The sequence below is a fragment of the Anser brachyrhynchus genome (assembly GCF_964034855.1).
Source record: "Anser brachyrhynchus genome assembly, chromosome: 1".
In the NCBI taxonomy this organism is placed as follows: domain Eukaryota; kingdom Metazoa; phylum Chordata; class Aves; order Anseriformes; family Anatidae; genus Anser; species Anser brachyrhynchus.
Window position 1 is genome coordinate 5,813,912 of NC_137694.1, and position 16,791 is coordinate 5,830,702.

The 16,791-nt window shown below is 39.4% G+C and overlaps 1 protein-coding gene across 1 annotated transcript in view; it reads left to right on the plus strand.

Annotated features, from left to right (window-relative positions):
- The first annotated feature begins 1,574 nt into the window (after positions 1 to 1,574).
- CELF2 (CUGBP Elav-like family member 2) overlaps positions 1,575 to 16,791 on the plus strand; it is a 567,685-nt gene continuing 552,468 nt past the window's right edge. Inside the window, exon 1 of the mRNA XM_080580950.1 lies at positions 1,575 to 1,855. The gene's annotated coding sequence lies outside the window, so the exon portion shown is untranslated. The remainder of the gene's footprint in view (positions 1,856 to 16,791) is intronic.

Consider the following 16,791-nt stretch of genomic DNA (forward strand, 5'->3'; position numbering starts at 1 on the left):
AACTCTCTATGCTGTCTTTTGCCTCCACACTGACACTGAGCCCAAAAATGATAGCAAAACATACTTGTGTATAGCCTGAGACTGTGAAGAAAGCTTGGTAAACTTTGCAGAGAAATGGATCTTGGCTACACCAATTTAAGACCTAGGGTGAGAGATCTCTACCATTTGTAGAAAAAGCTTGAGATGGTAATGTGTTAAAGGGGTCTGGAGGTTTTAAAAGTGGAGAAAGCAACTTAAAAGGTGAATGTGGCACCAACATAATATAGCAGTCACTTAATGAACAGGAGCCTCATGTGAGCTGTAGGGCAGACCCTACACATTGAGCCCTGTTGTGCAGCTTTTGGTGGCAGGAGTCATCCAGTTGGAGCTACTTTGATGAATAAAGGCAGCAGAAGGGGTGCAGCTACAGTAGCAATTAGTTTCTGCAGAGTTTTTACAAATCTGTTTAGAAGCCAATTGTCTATGGCAGGCATGTTCAGCGTACATGTATCTCTTCCTGTGTAAATGGCAAACTTCGAGTAAAACAGAGATTAATTTAATTAAGTTTAAACATTTCAGCTTTTTTATTTTATGGTTACACACATAAGTAGAGCAATCACTGAATACAAATGTTGCATATTTACCGTGGCATGATCCAGGCAATTACTACTAAAGTATTAAGGAAAAGCATCATTTCACTCTTTTAATTTTATTTTATAATTAGGTGGGAACCATATTTTGGTGAATACATTTATAGTTAGAAGTTATAGATTATGTCTCTCTTTGTTTTGGAAGGATGATTTTAGCCCTGTTGCTAAAAGCCTGTTAGCAACAATAAAAATAGCTATAAAAAGGCATTTATAGCTCTTGTACTTGATTTTCTTGTTGGTTTTCATCAAATATTTCACACTCATATGATGTATGCAATCTACTAATAGTAACACAGACCTTCAAGAGTGATTTTAAACATCTGGTTTAAAACAGCTTTTTATGTACTCAGATTTTTTGTTCGTTCATTTACATGAGTGTTTTGCCAGTTGTTCATTATGCCTCTGACTTCTGTCAGTTTTTGTTCTTAAAAAATTATTTGAAAAAGTTTAGAAGGAAAAACTAAAAGCATAGCAAAGAAAAAACTACTGGCATCTCTTTTGTGTGCCGGAGTTTTAACCACTTTGTATTGAAAGACTTTCCTGACTTCCCTTTCAAGCAAACATTTTTGTACATAGTATTACAGAAAGGGCTGAATGCAGTCTACTAAACACAACAAGGTAAATGTCTGCATGTATTCTACATATACCATACTATTAAAATCAATCTGTTCGGGTTAGTTTCCATTTTGAGGAGAGCTGAGAAACACAACCACCAGTTTCTGTCACGTGCTGCATCATATCAATTAAAATTAAATTAAATTTCATGCAAAGAACACAACTTAGAAAATTCCAGCAAACAAAAACAGAACCTTTCCACTAATGATTTTCAGTCATCAGAAGTGGAGAGAGACTCAGACAGCAGACAGCATGGTCCCAGCATGCTTTTTGCCTTTTTTTTTGTTTGCACAGTAGCTGTCAGTTGCAGCCCTGCAGGTAGTAGAACCCAGTGGGAAGAGGGGCGGGACAGAGCGATGCTGCCTGAACTGACAGCAAATTTAAATTACTGAGCTTTCTTTTTCTTTTTTTTTTTTTCTTTCTTTGCTTTTTTTTTTCTGTATTTTTCTACTCTGTGACAAACTGCAAAGATTCTAGTACACGCTAATTTAACTACCCTGCTTCGTCTTCTTTTTTTTTTCTTTTTTTTCCCCTTTCTGCTTCCAGGATAATTAAAAGAGAAACCTGTAAAGGCAACATTCCTTTAAGCAAGTTGGTGCTGCAACGTGCTGGTAAGGCGAATTTAATTTTTTTGTTCTCTTCCCCATCTTTTCTTTTCCTTTTTTGGAGCTGAAAGCTTTTGTATATCTAACGCAGTCATAAGTGTTGTTCCCCTGCTGTGGAGGGTTAGGTTGTAATGAAAAGGTGTAACTGCTTGATATGTGACCTTCTCCTATTACTTAAAATGGATAATAACAGCTTTCGTGTCTGTCCTCATGATGCTTTTCTCCCTGTGAATTGACTATTTGCTCAACAGAAGCAGTGCTGTGATTGTCGCACTATGACAATGAGGACTTGATTGTTTTTTGGGTGCTGTTCCATGCTCCTATCAGAAAAGATACTTGAGTTGGGGGGTTTGTGTGTGTGATTTTTTTTCAAACGCTGCCTGAAGCACTGATACGACGGGGGTGGAGATGGGGGTGGAGGAGATGGTCTTGGGTATCATTCTGCCTGTTCAGCTGTTTACTAGGTAGAGAAGTGCAACACTGAAACTTTTTAAAAAATAAATAAATATTTTTCAGCTTGCATTGAGTGAGATCACCGTCTCCGGGATTTATTGTATATTGGGTAAAGTTCTTGCTCTCCCTTGCATTGTTCTTCTGGAGAAAGGGGGGAGGGATATTCTACTTCATACCTTGTCATAGCTCTTTAGCAGCTAATTGCAAGGAAGTGACAAACTTTGAGATGAAATACCTGCCATTGTTTTTGCAAAGAATGGGTTTGATGCTCTGGATAGCTTCCTATGAATGCAAGCCTGCCAGATATAATCAGACCTGTATTATAAATGTTGCAATTCCTGCCTTACAAATCCCTTGATTTTTTGAGATCTGCTTTCTAGTCTTTTCCTGACAATAATACATTTTTTTCAGGAAATTAGAGATGTACTGGCTTTTCTTTGTTTCAACCCTTATGAAACTTGTAAGGCGACTTGTTTTTGTTTTGTTTTGTTTTTATTCTCAGACTTTCTACATATGATTCTGACAGGTATTAAATGCTACAACACCTACTAAAATCAAGAGAAAGGCTGAGCTTGTCCTGTATTTAAGAGGAAATTGATGAGTACTCCCAGGACTGAATCTTACGATTGCTGAAATCTCTTCCTTTTTATAACTGCAATTAATTGCCATTATACTTAAGAAGTGATCCTGCAGGTTTTTACTGAAATATTTAGAGTAAACTACGTAAATAAATACTACTCTTACAGTTAAATACTCACAGGTTTGTGGCTGTACTGAGGAAAACTTTTTGAACGTAGGATACGATTTTTCAGAGAAAGATAGTGGTGCTGGAAATCCAGTGTGATTCAGTCCTCTAACTTCTTGAAAGCTATTTTCCTTAATATTTAAAATGACGTGTCTCAAAAGCAATCATCCACAGAGTGATACTTTGAGGTTTCCAAATGTAAAGGTCTATTTTGCTAAATGCATACCATGATTATAGGGGTGAAGTTGTGCAGGGAGAAGGGAGATGAGTATCAGGGACTGAACACAGGCTTCCTTTCATGTCCCTGGAGAGAAGAGAAGGACGTGTCAATGCCATATGGAAAGTCACATTCTTTCACAGGAACTTGTTAGGGCACAGGGTTAAAGGGTGCTGCACTTGCAGAGGTTTGTCTCTCCCTATTTCAGCCTTGATTTCAAGCACTGTGATACTTTTTCTGAAGATTTACTTTGCTTGTTCATAAAATGCTGGTATCTTGGGAAATGAGGTCATTGTAGATCTCACACCTTACTTTTGCCCTGATAACTTGCAACCCCTCCTTCCCAACACCAAGGCCCAGAAAATTAGGCTTTGTCCCTTGTAATCCTAAACTCTCATCCATTTATAACAGCAGAAGAAAAGGATTGAATTCAGTGTTCTTGTTATGGAAATAAGTTTTTATTCACTCTGTATCAACTGACAGTTAGAAGCGTATCTGATGTAATATGAATAAACTGTAGGCAGTTGACAGTAAATTATGCAGCTATAGTCTCACATTCTCTTAGAAACAGTGCTTTTACAATGTTCAAGTGGCTTAATGGATTGAAACAACTGCCAATAGGCTCATTTGAGTTTGGTGATCACCCAAAGCCATGAGAAGTCCACAGTGGTTGATACCCACTGCCCATGGCTGGCACCACAGTAGTGGAAAAGGCTGCAAGAAGTAGGGCTTGGGCATAGCCAGGTGTACTCTGTCATAGAGGCGATGCCAAAGTTACTGTTATGAGGCAACGGGACAGCAAAGTACAGCCAAGTTTAGATGTTGAACTTGGTGAAAAGACTTTGTTCCTAAAGCATTAAAGGAAAAAAAAAAAAAAGTCAGCTGTATCTTTAAGAAATAATAAACTACGAGTCTACTTGCTATTTGAATTCAGTCTTTATTTTTTAACTAATCTTATTTTTTTTAACTATCCTGTGCACTTGAAATTCTTGTTGGCTTCTAGCAATACTCTCCTCTGTCCAGCATCTGGAAATTTCTTGCTGAATGGAATTGCTTTCAATACAACAAAAAAAAAAAAAAGCAAGGCAGAAACCTTGCTGTAATTTCCTGTCAGTATCACAGAAATAAGAAAACACTAGGCTAATAAAAATGATAATCTGAGTTTACAACTGTTAACAAGATTCCTGAATAGAAATGGTGCTATTATGTGCAAAGAACTTTTATCATCAGCAGAGGAATGTAGTATAAAATTATGAGTTTTATTATTAGGGCCCTGTCACCCAATCAGAAGTCAACCCATAATCTTAATTTGTGAAATGCCATAAGTTTTGGCATCTTCCCTCCCCTCCTATTAATAAAATATTAAAGATATTTTATAATTAGAAATTTTGATAACATAGCTATGAATTTTCTTTACAGGAAAAAAGCTGGCATAATTCAGTATTTCTTCCATATCTCCAGCTCTCCATACAAAATCACTGCAAGTCTGAGTTACATGCAGCAGATGGAACTGGGGTAAATCCCAAAGTTGCTATGGGCAGTAATGATGGGATTTCATGGACTTCCTTCTGAGAGAGACCAGATTCTCAGGCTTTCTCAGGATGCTGCAGAAGAATTTATGAATATGTAATGGCACCTCTTTCATAGAACAATTTGGGTTGGAAGAGATCTTAGCGAGCACCTAATTCCAACCCTCCTGGGGCTGGAACACCTCCCACAAGACAAGGTTGCCCAAAGCCCCATCCAACCAGGTCTTGAACAATTCCAGAGACGGGGCATCCACAGCTTCTCTGGGCAGCCTGTACCACTGCCTCATCACCCTCAGAGTGAAGAATTCCTCCTTTTCTAAATCTAATTTCCTCCTTAACCTAAATCCACCCTCTTTCAGTTTAAAGCCATTACAATTTGTCCTACAACTACGCTCCCTGCCAGAGAGTCCCTCACCAGCTTTTCTGTAGCCCCCTTTAGGTACTGGAAGGCCTCTGTGAGGTCTCCCTGGAGCCTTCTCTTCTCTAGACTGAACAACACCAACTCCCTCAGCCTGTGTTTCCATTTGCTTTAATGAATTAGCCATGGTCTTCTTTCAGTAAGAACCACTGTGGTAGCTCTACATCACCAAGAGAAGCAAGACAGCTGTAGCTTTGCTCAGTGGCTCCAGTCTCTGGTCCTCCCCCATTATCTGATTGATAACAGATTGGGCCAACACTTGCCAAGATACACTCCTTCCACAGGCCTGGCAGCCAGTCATACATCCTTCATCTCCTGGTGCTGTGTGCATGGTTCACTGTAGACTCCTTGGAACTCCTGAACCTGTGCAGGGTATATGAAACACTAAAAATAATCTAATATTTCCTAATTACTTTCATCATCCCCTAGGCAATACAGCAGTAGTTATCAGGTCACTAGATATGAATTAAGAATATAAATAAATATTTTATTCTATTAAGGTAAAAAGTAAAATGTTAGCGAGAATGAAACAAAGCTAAAAGAGAAGCAGAGCTCCAGAAAGTGCAGTTCTAGACTATAATTATCACACAAAGTCTCCCTTGGCTGCTATGTGTCTCCGACGGCCTGCAAGGTTTATAACTTAGCTCCCATCCTAAGGGTGATGTGCTCCAAGAACTCTTAGAGCTAAGTCTTTCCTACGCCTGTTGTTAAAGACACTGTCACTTCCATGCGGAAGGTAACAAAGGGGCAGCAAGCCAGAAGTGCTGCATACACTTTTTTTTTTCTGTTTTTCTTCCCAAACAGAAATTGTCAGCCACCTGCATATCTCTCATCTAAATGTCTGCTCTCTGCTCATGGTGGTTAGACACCAGAGGTAGGATTCATCTCACCCAAATTTATATATTTATGCTGTATACACCTACATCTGAGCTAACCACCTCAGGGTCCTGTTACAGTCAAATAAAACAAACAGGCACTTTCAGGGAGTGATTTATCTGACCTATTTTAAATGACTTTTTTCTTTGAATCCCACTGTAGGACATCACATCCAAGACTCAGATCATTTAACCTCCTCTCCTCCTCAAATTTTCTTAATTAACTGTATTGTTGCATTGCTTAATTTAGACGTCTTCTCATCATCTGCTTAGAGTCTCTTGTAACTACTTCATGAACACACAGTGCTTAAAACTCTGTAAATTATATACCTTGAAAAACAGTCATAGTACTATTGACTTACCAAGCCTCATATACCTGGCAGTGGACTTAAAACAAGGCTAATCATAGTGAAATTAGGACTGGATTGCATAGCAGGGTAATGTTGTTCATGTATATCATTAGTCCTCAAGCGCTGCTGGGGGGATGCTGTCACAAGTGCATTCCAGGCAGCATGTTTAATGTACAATTAATCTTGTTCCTCATGGTTACTTTTATTAGGCTGAACTGATCTAGTGAAAGGAGCTGTTGTGATCGTTTTATTTGTTCTACTTTGCAGACCAGTGGCATTTAAAAGCTACGCTGCAATGCTTTAACATATGTGAGAGTCAGGAGACACCATGAGTACACTGAAGTCCACCTGATTTAGGCACCTGCATTTTAATGAGCTGATGTTCCTGGTATAAGTTCCCTTACCCAAAGGAAGCTCAGTGCATTTGAAGGCTTCCAAACAGAGATCGTGCCTTCCTAAGTTTGTACAGTTAAGGCTCCATTTACACCACTAAAAATATCTGCTACCCTGGCTCCCTGGTATCACAGCATAGCTCACCATGTCTCATGCAACCATCTGTGGAGGGGCTTCTTGTGTCATCTGGGTCCTGTGTGGGCCCCAGGTGTTTGCTTTTGTGCCCCAGTACATGGCATGAATATTTGTGGGTGATGTTGGCAGGCTCACAGACCACTTGAACAGAGGGATATAAAGGAAAAAGGACTGGAGCAACCTTGTTCATAAAGCCTAGAGAGTGTGAACCCTACAGATGACCATAGCCAGCATCACAATCAGGTTTTTCTACAATGAGAATTTTATTAATTCCAAAATTACATGTGTCAGTACAGAAATACATATTCATATGTATATAAATATACAATATAGCTGTCAGAGACATGAGAACACGCTAGATAAGTCATTCCACAGTACAGACACACTATACGTCAGACAAATATGGTGTTCCTTAGGATTCATTTCTCTTTTCACTTAAGTAATCTTCAGTGTCCTAAAGATTGGTTTAAGTTAGAAAAAAAAAAAAATGAATTCTACCATTCATTTGAAAAAAAAAAATAATAATAATAAAAAAAAAGGTTGATCATCAGGCATGAATGAGGTAAGTCTATGCTGAACCGGAGTTGGGGTCTGCAGTGTTTTTCAGAAACAGTCTTCAGTAAGGCAAGAACAGTGGCCTGTTTTTGAAACATGAAGAAAATGTGACAATAATCAATAGAACTGCTTGCAAAAATAAGAGCTCGCAACACAAGATTTTATGTATTATACTTTTGCTATTTTCAGTGATTAATTTATAGGTACTGTGCAAACCACTGACACAGTAAGTAATCCAGAAAGCCTGTTGTCTGTGTTTTGGACAACAAGAGGCAGAAGTATAGATTAATAGTGGCTCTTAATCTATCTGATGCAGTCAATGTTTTCCATAGGCACTCCATTAATAAGCTGCTCAGCTAAAGCCTTTCTTTTGCCTTATGTTAAGTCACCGACAATTATGAAGGACATATGCATACTAAATGAAGCTTTCGCGCTTGAGTGAAGAACAATAGCAGCATATCCAGTGTCACACAGCAAGAGAGACCACATTCACAGGACATTAAAAGCTGGGTACTCTTGCTGAACAGGTTTACACATTTAAGCCTTGATCCTGCCAGGACTTACACACATGCTTAACCTTACACACTGCGAATGAAATCCTGGGCCTCTCAAAATCAATGACAAAACTCCACTAACTTCAAAGGGCCACTCTGTGAATAGCCTTTTTGGCTTCAGTGCAGCCACACAGAGTGTAGAAGCGTGTGAGCTGATCTCCCCAACCTTGTTGCTTGCATGAAGCCTTAAGAGATTGAGGGAGCTGCTAAGTGTAACTTCCAAAACACCTCTTCTGTCTCACAACAAGCCACAAGCTTTCAAAGATGTTTTCTTGTTTGATCTGTGTTCTTTAGGGGTTTTGCCCGAACCCCATAGTAAAACCTGCAGGAGCGGTTTCTGCAGGAGAAATCTGTGATCAATCCTTTCCCTGGCTAACATTGCACTCTGAGAGGGTTGTTTTCTTTACTTTCCAGAAGATCCAGTCTCTGGAGTGAAGTAGTTATGATTAAATTACATCTTTATTTAATTTATATATGTATGTATATCTATATATTATGTATCATGTGATTTAACAGGAAATCTGGGAAATTTCTACTGAAATAACTTACAGGTCAGAAAAAAAATAATAGATTAATTTTTGCAGGATTAAAATGCAGCTTTTTGTCTGCTTGCTGTTGGCAATTGAGAAGAACTAACGGTTTGGTGACAAGCTGGGGAAGAGGGACAGTGGTGTTGGTCCCATCTTCAGCATGGATTTTTGTGCACAGCCAGCCGGGTCAATTCTCTGACTCCCTACATAGTCCCGATGGGTCTACGTGTGATGTAACGCTCACCCAGCCCTCACATCGGCTGAGCCACTGATGTTAAGGAGTCTTTGGCAGCCCCGAATAACACTAAGGTGTCTCCTAGCTCCAACAGCAAAGTTTGTGGTTGTAAATCCAGATCTCCCAGGCTTCAACAAAATGTTTAAACTCTGGTGTGGGGATTGCAAATTGTGCTAGGAAATAGGAGAGTCTTGGCCACCATCTCCCTAAAACGGACAAAAAGATTAGAGAGGATGGTTATCCCAGAATAAGCATAGTGTAATAGGGAGGAAGCATTCTTTGGAAAAGAGATTTATAAAGTTTTGCATCCCAGTTATGCTTTAGGATAAGACCATCTTATTATTTGTGTAAACCAAATGATCACTTCTCCACTAAATCAGTGGCATTCACTTGAAAAGAAGACTACTGTGGGTAATCCCAGCAAAGATTTTTGTTTCCATTTCAGCATTTTTCTCTGACACATTTCATTGCTCAAGCAATGAAAAATTCCACAGACTTTACTCTTTTTGGCTTTTACTGTAAAGGTATTTTAATTTTATCTTCATCATGCTTCTGTACAAATGGGCTTTACATATTCCCAGCAAACTCCTGTATGAAATTCTTAACCATAGAGATTACAGAAATTTACTGCTTCATTGGCATGGTCAAGTTGCCACAAAATTGCATTTGTTAATGTAGCTGTGAAAACACATGACACCTGCCATCTCTTAGTATAAGGACTTTAAATACGGCTGGGAAGAATTTAAGAATGCCTATAAAATGGGGTTTGCCCATGTCAGTTCAGCTTTAGAAAGGAGACTGTGCTATAAAATCTTCACCCATAATTGGACACAAGTGACAGCTTTACTTAACTAGTGTTCACAAATGAACGAGCAGTGAAAATGCTCTGCCTTTCTCACCCCCGAAGAATGACCATGGCAGATGTTAACACCATTGAGAACAGCTTTATTGTAACTACAGGTGAGACAAATGGGAGATTTATTAGTCTGGGCATGGAGGGACGGGGAGGGAGAGTAAAAGTTGTATCCAGTGCTGTTCCAAAGAAATGTAATGCACATTACCAAACACATTGCATGCCACACACAGTGCTCTAAAACAGGGACTATTCTGTGCCTATGAATTCATGAGCATGACGGCATTCTTGTTTGCTTTTCAAATACCCAGAATCACAAATACACATGATTCTGCTTTCTCTTTTTTCATGCACTATCCTGTACCCGTTTAAATTTGATGGAAAATCTCTAACTTCATTGATGATACAATACAATCAATGACTCCAAGGCTGGGAACTCAGTGACTTGCAAAACAGTAAACAACAGACAATGAGGCTTCTCTGATGGAAGTCCTGAGATGAGACCGGATCCAACGTAAGCAGGATCCTTCCTATTCATTTTAATGAGCTAACAATTGGTCCCTAACGTAATATGCATTCAACAGAAATCTGCAGTGGTTGTTCAGGCAGTGATCCAGTAAAGCCCTTAATTATGTGCTTAAGAATATGGTATGGGAATAGTCCCAAAAGAAGCCACTGCAACCACAAAAATGTTTTAAGTTCACCAAGTAAGTAAATGTTTAGTTGCTGCAGTATGATGCTTGTTTTTTTTTCTTTTTTTTTCTTTTTTTTTAAGTCAATGCCCCCTGCCAAGCAAACTAACAGGTTTTCTTCAAATCCAACACATTGAGATGCCATAAATGTGTTGATACTCAGATTTGTACCCAAATTTTGTTGTTGCTTTATACTCCTTTCTGCCCAGAGATAGCAAAACACTTTGCTGCAATTGTGATATGGATATAAATAGGAATATTTACAACTTGAAATTCAAAGCTCCCTTCCTTTTTAGATTCAGGGTACACTTGCATGTGGTGCTGCTGTCTGCTCATCAGTAGAATAACTAGAATAAAATAGAATATCAGTAGAATCAGTAGAATAAGTAGGATAAAATTGTATTTAAAAAATGTTTGCAGTATAGGCAGGAAAATATTATATTCTATAGTTCAAGTAAATTCTGTTTGCCCCAAACTCTTGAAGCAGATGCTCACTTAGAAGAGCTGCTTAAAGGCAGTTTGAACTTTTGTGCCATGTGGAGCACATACAGCTTAACTGCTTCACTTCAGCTCATCTCATTTAACTAGGGGGTACTATATCTCTGTATTATTTTGCTTTCATGAAACCTGTGATATTCACCAGGTTTTTCAGGTAATACTGTTTACAGCAAACACTGCCTATGGTGTTTCCAAAAGTTTCCTGCTGTCAGAAGCGTGAGGGCCAAATTGAAAATATTGGTTTGGGAGAATGTAATCTTTTCAGTACAGACTTTGGTATTCAGTGTAAGTGCCCAGTAGTAATGATGTCCAGGCATAGGGCCAAATGTTAAAACTGCCCCCAGAGTGGATATACTCATACTCTGCAAGAGAAGCAGTAAAGTGTGCTTGTATTCTGGCCAGCAGCATCCAAAAGCACAGCTCCCCATGAGCATAATTCTTGCCAGGAGTATGAATAAGCTGCATCGAGGCTATGCATTATGGCAAGTGCTGCATCAGGGATTGCTAAGTAACTCATAAATAAGCAGCCTCTGCTGCCCCCAATTCCTGTATCAAGCTTCAGAAGGCACTTATATAGCTCCAAGTATGAAAGGCTTGTATAGTGGTCTCAGTGGGCTTCAAGAAGCGCCAAAACCAAGGTGGCTACTTTCCATCTCCTGCCCCTTCGACTGGCCATAATTTTTCTGGCAAGCACATACATGCAGCGCCTAGAAGAATTTGGCTTCTATTCTTCAGCTCATATTCATCATTTGGGTTGCTTCAGTGAAGTTATGAATCCAGGATCTCCTGTTATGGTAGGATAAAGACTCCACCATAGATGAAATCTTTATTAATAAAAAAATTATGAATAAAATAATAAGAAAAAAAAAAGTCACACTTTAGTAAGCCCACCAACAATTTTGCTTTGGGCATACAAGTGTATTTATGCCCACATCAGAACTACTTTTTTTATATAAGTGCTCATTTCACAGAATCACAGAATCACAGAATTTTAGGGGTTGGAAGGGACCTCCAGAGATCATCGGGTCCAATCCTGCTGCCAAAGCAGGTTCCTTAAAGTAGGCTGCCCAGCTAGGCGTCCAGACAGGCCTTGAATATCTCCAGAGAAGGAGACTCCACAGCCTCCCTGGGCAGCCTGTCCCAGGGCTCCGTCACCCTCACCTTGAAGAAGTTCTTTCACATGTTGGTGCAGAACTTCCTGTGCTCTATCTTGTGGCCATTGCCCCTTGTCCTGTCCCCACAAACCACTGAAAAGAGGTTGGCCAAATCCCTCTGTCTCCCACACCTCAGGTATTTATACACATTGATAAGATCCCCTCTCAGTCTTCTTTTCTCCAGGCTGAACAGACCCAGGTCTCCCAGCCTTTCTTCATAGGGAAGATGCTCCAGGCCCCGTATCATCTTTATGGCCCTCCACTGGACTCTTTCCAGGAGATCCCTGTCTTTTTTGTACCGGGGAGCCCAGAACTGGACACAGTACTCCAGGTGAGGCCTGACCAGGGCAGAGTAGAGGGGGAGGATCGCCTCCCTTGACATGCTGGCCACACTCTTTTTAATGCACGCCAGGATCCCATTGGCCCTCTTGGCCACCAGGGCACACTGCTGGCTCATGGTTAACCTGTCGTCCACCAAGACCCCCAGGTCCTTCTCCTCAGAGCTCCTCTCCAGCAGGTCGTCCCCCACCCTGTACTGATACGTGCGGTTGTTAAACTTGAGACTATGATACTTTCAGCTCATAAAAATCAGAGTAACCTCTTGAAGTTTGTTGAGCCTCTGCCCCAGAACTGCATATGATATTTCTAGAGCCTGACTAGTCTTTAAGGATGGTAGAAGTTACTGATCCAGCATGCACAACATTTGCATAACACAGACAAAACACTTTTAGCCAGGAATTTCTATATTAGGGCTAACCATATTCTATAAGATTGTAGTAAAAGTAAACTGTATTATTACAGCAAAGTATCCTTTCTTGTTTTAGAGGTTTCAAACTTCCTTATTTGGAAGCAGTAGTTCAGAGGAGAATATGAGTTCAGAAAAGAATATGAGCATCAGACCTCTATACTCTTCTAGAGTATCCCTATAGTAGAAGTTCTCCCAGTTCCAACTGCTAACCAGCAAAGATCCAGATGTTGCTTCTTTGCAGCAGAATCACAAATTATATGTTCAAATGAGCCAATAAAATGATTTCCTAGAAACACATATTCCATTTCTCCACTCCATCTATCCACATATTCCATTTCTTTAGATATATTTTTCTTGCCTTTCAGGACATTTTATAATCTACTGCACAGATGCCACCTTTTGGAAAATCATGGAAATATTGTCAGCTGATGCATTTATCTAAATAAAGAGCTGTATAATTCAGAGCAAGGATAATCAACCATTTCTGTATGTAAAAACAAGCTGACCACCATAAAACCAACCAATATTGTCATAGTTTAATTTTTTTGTCCTTTTCTTTCAATGGTAAATATATATATATACACTTTCGTGCTGCAACTACTTATCTTTCTTTGAATCTAAGAATATACAGAATATATACAGAAGCAGTTCTTTTTCTTGCTATTTCCAATCAACTTCATACTTCAAACTACTAAAAACCTCAGGCAAGTCTTTCTCATGAGGTCTGATTCAAATATTCCTATGAGTTAGTCTTCAAAGCTTTTACAAGAACAAATATGGTAATCCATGAATCCTACTAGTGGTTTATCTTATCTAAACTTGTATCTCTGCACAAGTTTCAGAAAATATGTTAGGAAAAATTAAATGACATTGAAGCAGGACACAAAACACTTCAAATGGAACTAATTTTCACACATTGCAAAACTAGTCTGAGGAACTCCCTATTTCAAAACATTCTCCATGCCTCAAAGTTTCTTTACACAGTTTCATTTGTTGTCTTAAAATTAATTTTCCTGGAAGGGAAAACTTGATCTCAGGACTGATAAGTGAAACAGAAGGTAATAAAACTGTTTCTGAATGTTCTGGTGATAGTGGTTTATGCCACAACATTGTCCATGCCTTACGTGTCGGTGTGCATCTACGATTATGTCAGTAGTATGGAATAAAACAGTCAAGGACAACCCTATAGTCCCAAGGCCCATTGGCACACCATAGCTCATATCCACCTGCATACACTCCCTGCAACCCCAGACAGACTGGTAACATCACAGAATCATAGAATGGCTCGGGTTGGAAGAGACCTTCTAGTTCCAACCCCCCTGCAAAAGGCAGGGATGTCACCTACTTGATCAGGTTGCCCATGGCCTCATCTAACCTGGTCTTGAACACCACCAGAGATGGGGCATCCACAGCCTCACTGGGCAACCTGTTCCAGTGCTTCACCACCCGCATGGTGAAGAATTTTCTCCTGTTCCATCCAGACTCACTGTTGGGAACAGCCCCAATACCTGCTGTCCCTCAAGCCAGGTTTGGGCATTTTGAAGGAGTTAGTTGGTGCAACCCAAAGCTCTGCAGGGGAGCACATCATCAATTAAACATTTACAAATGATCCGGCAATAGTACTTGAGCCACAACCCTGGCCTGTTTTTTTATATTAGTACATAGTTAGTACAAACACAGAACAAAGGGACTCTCCTCTCCAAAGAACTCATCTTCTCTGATTTAACTTCAGGTGGGTGCATTTTCACTTCTTGTTAACCACGTTATTAGGGAATTTGAAAAGAGGAGAAGGAAGTAATTAGTAGTGGGTAACTGTACAGAGTAAGTAGGGCATTTTCAAATATAAAAGTACATCCCTAACTTGTGTAACAAAAAATAGAGCATCCTCAGGACATCCTTGAACCACAAAGTTTTGGAAGATAGGAAAATGTTGCTTTGCTCTTGCATCCTGCTTTAGACATACACTTTTGGCCTCTGATGGAGACAGGACAGTGGGTTGGATAGACATCTGGTATACCCTGCAGCAACCGTGGTGCAGAATCCTTTTGTTACATGAAGGGGTGTGGGCAGAGGCAAGGAAACTTTTCTCCTTCTTTGAGCTGTCTATTGGTACTAAGCCACTGAGACCTGATGAGGACTGCTGGAGCCAAACTGGCTTTCAGACCAAACAAAATTGCACATCTGTATCTATCTAAATAAACACACCAGGTACTCATCAATACACCCTTGTCTAGGAGCAAATTGGATTCTGAACAAGCATCCAAAGATATAAAAGTGCAAATACACTAATGCTGTCCCTTTGGAAAAGTCATCTGCATACATTTAACAGAGCAGGGGGAAAGGGGGTATAATTCAACTCACTTGAAATGTCACTTTAGATAATTTTTCTAATTGAGTCTTAATATTTCACTGCTTCCCATATCTCTCAAAATGATTATTAACAAATAAACAGATCTTTCTCAGTTGTCTCTGAAATAATAATGGCAAAGGTTTCATTGCATATGCAGGAGCTTCAATTTACATGAAAATTATTTCTGGCAATACAGCATGCAGCATCATGCAGACATATCTACTAACAATGCCACTTCTTTCAGTATGTATTATGCAAGCATCTATGGCAGGGCATGTTACAGGCCTGATTCTATCAAATCAACAACACACACTGCCAGTGAGTGCCATGTCAGTGGAAAATAAAATCATACACTATGTATGCAATATGATGATGTAAAAATGCATGTAGAGACCACATCCATTGTGTTTCCCTTCTGCAGGGTTTTGGCAGGCTTACTCTGTAGCTGGCCAGTTTAGAATTAACAGGGTCAGAAGAGATGTCCCAGAATTTAATATAATTTGGATTTATCAATGCCAGACTCCTCTGGGGAAAAATAAGTCATTTTTCCACAGCATAGATAAGTCTTCCCAGAATATTTCCCCAGACAGATTCTCTCTTCTGCATCCCTTTGCCAACTGGAACCTTTTGATCTCAACATCCTTAGTGCCAAATTCTTTAATGGTGTAAATGAGTGAAACTCCACCTAAGGCAGTGGAGCAGATCCCATTTACACCTGCAGAGAACTTGGCTTTGATTCTGTAGCCAAGGAGAGATTAAAACCATTGGTTCTAGCAGATTTGTAAGCCTGTAAAAAATGCTCTTCATCTCCTGTTGCAGATACTTCTCATATCCAGCCCAAATTTGACAGGGAAAAGCAACAGAAAATGCTCTTGAGGGGCTGAATCTTGGTCTGAGAGGGTGAAACATTGGAGAATTTAACTGAATTTTTGTGATCTTTATCATATAATCGAGTATACATTGTTATCATTTTGATTCCGATCTCTTCACTTGTTCTCTGTGCCACTTTTTTCCAGATCTAATATGAATCACTTATTCCAGATTGCTCTTTGAAGAAGGCCTCCACTGATATATCTGAGATTAAATGAGTCACTCATGATGGATTGTGCTTCATGGCTTTATATACCACAGAAAATTATGCATTTTGCACTACCTTGTAAAATAACCATTTATCTAAGTAAACATATTGACTCCTTTTGGGTTCATATGTAAACTATCCTGGGTTGTGAATCTTAATTTAGCAAGCTCTTGACAGGCAGGAAAAAAGACAGCTAACAAAGATGGAGAAGAATCAGTTACTTGAATGTCAATAGAGGGAGTTTAAAAAATGAGCTCAAAGTAACAGATCAATTTGTTCTCAAGTGTCCAGTCAGAGACAGAGGCTAGACAACTTCCATCACCTTTATATGCTGATATGCTGATATGGAGTCAATTCAAATACAACAACAGAATGTGTTAGAGAAAGAAATGAGGCTAAATGTTTAGAACAAAAAGGAACTGTTGGATATCGTTTTCCAGGGATCCAATCTCTTTTCTTTCCACACTTGCTGTAGGTAACAAAGCAAGATAGCTCATTTCCTAAACACATCAGTTGGCATATCTGTAATATGGAAATTATACTTCTGTGACAGATTCGTTTTAGGGTTGTTCCATGTAGA